The sequence below is a fragment of the Tamandua tetradactyla genome, chromosome 25 (genome assembly GCF_023851605.1).
Source record: "Tamandua tetradactyla isolate mTamTet1 chromosome 25, mTamTet1.pri, whole genome shotgun sequence".
Classification (NCBI taxonomy): Eukaryota; Metazoa; Chordata; class Mammalia; order Pilosa; family Myrmecophagidae; genus Tamandua; species Tamandua tetradactyla.
The window spans coordinates 15,352,545-15,356,797 of NC_135351.1; positions in this window are offsets into that span (position 1 = coordinate 15,352,545).

The window sequence follows — 4,253 nt, forward strand, 5'->3', positions numbered from 1 at the left end:
ACACTGGTTCTTGCTGAGTTGTATAATCTATATTTGTACCATGTCATTTTTAGGAGTTTCACTTTCTTAAGAATTAGTTGATGTCATAATTCGGTAATCTGGCTAAATTGTAGATATTGGGCCACTTTCCCTAGTTAAATTTATTTTCCAATATATTACTTTTGCTCCCTCTTGTATGTTATTGGATGATGGCAATGGCTACTCCAAAGGTGGTGGTCATTTTTGGATTACATGCTCCCTGGAAGGGAGCAAAGGCCTTGAAAAACCTCTGAGAATTTATTTTATTTATCTCTTCTTCCTTCATATATCTAGGACTTTGACCAATATCATATCATCTTGAACTATATGGAAGAAAGTAGGTATAGATTTGTTTGAAAGAAACTATAAAGTACAGTTAGGATTACATTTTTCTACATGTTTTTCGGTTATCATTTAAGTGCAAGAAAGAAAAAAATCTATATCCAGACCTACTTATTTTGAAGAATATTTTAAGCAAAGAGGGGAGGTGGGATTTGGTGGTAAACCTTTAAGTGTTGGCAGTCTGTGCTCTTTGTCCCCCTTTCTGTGAGCTCCCAATTCGTCACAGAGTCAAGTGACAAATTTGAGTTGGAAGGGGGAGGGTATGGGACCGAACTGGGAAAAATGAGGCCTCTAGTCCAGAGACCTGGTCATTAGTCCAAAAAGATAGTTTCTTCCAGATAATGTCCCAAAATAGAATGGATGTTGGGGGAGAAAGAACAGCCAGAAAGAAACAATGCTGTAAAAATGCTTTATCTAGAAAATGTTAGTCCTCCCTGACTAATCTTGAAACAAGTTTGGAAAAATAGTCTTTAAACAAGCTACTTTGCAGTTCACAAGATCTTTTCCACTTTGTAGCAAGATAATGTGCTTTATATGAACATTATCAGTTTCAAAATTCTCTAACTCATATTTCCCTGACATTTTAGGAAGGATTGAGCTGAGAACTGGGCCACAGCTCAATGCCCAAACCCTTTTTCCCTCTTTCCTCCCTTAAAGAGAGTCTTCTTTACTGCTCTCTGTGAAGTCCAACAATGTCTTGAAATTAAACCATAAACAGATACCTCCTGTATGCCTTCATTTTACTCCTGTTTTCTTTCCCCACTTTTCTCTAAAATAAATCACCAGAATAATGTAGTAACAAGCATAGTTTTATAACTCTTCATTCTTTGTGAGTCATATGTAGGAAATCAATGTATTTCAATAGCCTTTTGACTTACCTCACTCTCCTTGTTAAAAACTACACTTCGGGAAATACCCGTAATGAATGACTGTTAAGAGATACTAGTACAAAGTATGCAGGAGTTTTTAAAGTTTCACAGTAAAAAAAATATTTAAGACACTAATTTCCTGAAAAAATATTCTTGTAACCACCTCCAAAATTTTTATTTACTTTGAATCGAAAGAACAGATGAAAAAATTGTGAATTCCAAATCAAACAAAACATTGAATATATTCTGGAGCTTGAGAAACAAAATTTGCTTTTTTAAATGAATCCAAACGCCCCTTTCAAAAAGTAACTCACTTTTCCCCAAGTATTTTTCCTATGATGACAACCAGTAATAAGCATCCTTTCCTCCTTTATTCACTGCATACTCATATTTGGGGAAAAATTATTATTTGAAGAGAAATTTACTTTTACAAAAATTTTGCTGTCGGAGGCTGAAGATAGTTGGACTGATAGAAATGATCCTTTTATCTACCCTTTTCTTATGGAAGGAAAAGATGAGATGGAACATAGAAAGCCAAAGAACTTTTCCAAAACTCTACAGTGAATTTTTTGTTCCTTGCAAGTGGCTGGGTCCAGAAAGGAGATTACCACAATGTGGGAATAATTTGAACTCATTCAGTATTTTCTAATACAAACAAAATCCAGGTCTTTTAATGGTGACATAGTCCACACAATGAACTGTCAAAATCACTTGAGCTTATGTTCTAGGAAGGAGTTCCTGTGGTTTATTTTACCATCATCCTTTCCTTTCAGTGCCCCCATGTTCATCTCTGGGCCTTCAGAAATCCCCATGTGAAAACTACAGACATTGTCCATTCTACTGGCACACTACAGAGACACTGGAAACATTAACCACATATGTCACCTGCACAAATCTTTCTTGCTTTCATCATCATTCACCATCTGGTCCCATTGAATTTGTAAATCCAATAACCAAACCATCTCATTGAATTCCCTGCTCTTTCTTATCCAATGTCCTCTCCTTTGCCACAACTCCTTATGAGCCCAGAGTACTTTAAATCCCTTCATCTTTGAAGATCTATCTTGCCATTTGGTAAAATTCCTGTTCAGCCTCTTTCATTCCATGATTATTTCTTGAATCATTTAATACCTAACAACATCAGGGCCCAGTCATCTTATAGGTACTTCAGGTTCCCTCTGCCTCCCTCCCTCCCTTATCTTTTTCACTCTAGTGTGTTCTCCCCCATTCTGGTGGTTTTTATTAATCTCATGGCAGTCTATTGACTTGTAACTATAAAATACAATGTACGTTAACACTGGAACAGGCAAAATTATTGTTGCCACCCAGTGGGGGCTCACTCACTATACATGTGTGCACAGTAAATTAGAAAAAATAAATAGAATCCTTCCAATTTCAGATTTCTAATATGAAAATTAACTTAAAACTAACTTTTTAAAAAATGATCTCCTAGGTTAGTGGTCTAATACCGAAATACCAAAGACGACATCAAAAGCCTATTGCTTATGTTTGCCCTTATATATCAGGTACACAAAACTCTTTCATCATCAATGACAGAGTCCAAGCAAGATCTCTGAGAGCAGTGAACTTAACCAGAGACAGCTTACTGAATGTCACAATTTGTGACTGAAGCAATTTCCTTAAGAAAACTTGAAAATAGCCATCACATTAAATGGCACCTGCCCTCTAGAATGTTTTTTTCCCACCCTATTCAGATAGAGAGAAGGAAAGAGTGTTTAGAATGAACATAAATTAGGTTTAATGAAGTGACTTCACCCCATTTAAACTCGGGTGATTTTTTTTTGTCCCTTTTTATCTCTTTAGTTCTAGACGTCATGAATGACACAATTAAAATTAAAGAGAAAAAGATGGGGAGACAGCCACCGATGGGCACATTTTTAAGGTCCCTCTGATGTGTGAAATATTATTATTACTCTTCCATTCCAATTTATAGATTCATGTGTGTGTGTGTGTCAGTGAAAACACTCAGAGAGGCTATTTAAAATCAAGGTAGAGCATGGAGAGTACAGTGAAGTACAAACCCTGGAGCCCTAAATCAAGGGAAGCGTTGACTAGGAACCTTTCAGATGCCTCTCGCTCCACCTGTTTGCCCCCCAAGTTGATGGCATTTCCCATGATCCCTTCATAGCCCCCCAACCCCAGGACCTGTGAGTAACAAACTACCTTTTCTCATGCATTGTGGTCTCGGTTTCCTATAGCGTTGCATCTGACCTCGGCCTGGACCCAAATTCAAAATCCAGCCTAACTAATTCCAGACACAGACAAACAAGGGATGCACATCCAGAAAGGTTGTTTCTCAGAGATGCATCCAGATGACTGTTTTCATTTGCTTTTATTGCGGTTACATAGAGGGCATACAATTCGCCATTTTAACCATTTTCATATGTACAATTCAGTGGCATTAATTACACCCACAATGTGCTACCATCACCACCATCCATCTCCAAACAGAACAGAACAGAAACTCTGTTACCCATTCAGATGTCAGATGTCCTGGCACCCAGCATCCAGACTGCCAGAGCTGTCAGATATTTTCTGTGTCGCCCCGTCATCCATTTTACCACGGCTAATCCACTGGCCCCAACACTGACCTTTGGCCTAGTTAATAGGCAGCTTCCAACCCTGGGGCATAAACTTCCCCAGGGCCCAAATCCACATCTGTGGTCACCATCCCCACACCACTCCATACCTTTTGACCATTGTGAGAAAGGTATGGGTGACACATGCATATGGCAAAAATTGTGGAAGAAGTTTACGAATGAAGCAGGCTGGTGAAATGTTGGTTCAAGAACTGGATATGTTCTCTTTGAACTTTTTAAGCCAACTGCCATCTGTTATTGTACCATAGATGAGTACACAGGAAATGGAGTTGGGTACCTTCTATGTTTTGAAAATGCATAAGATGAATCTATCCTGACCATTGTCGTATTTCCTATGCTAAATCAACCATGATTGTTTCTGCCGTAGGGAGACGTTGTGTTTGCCTGTGAGTACCGGGACGTG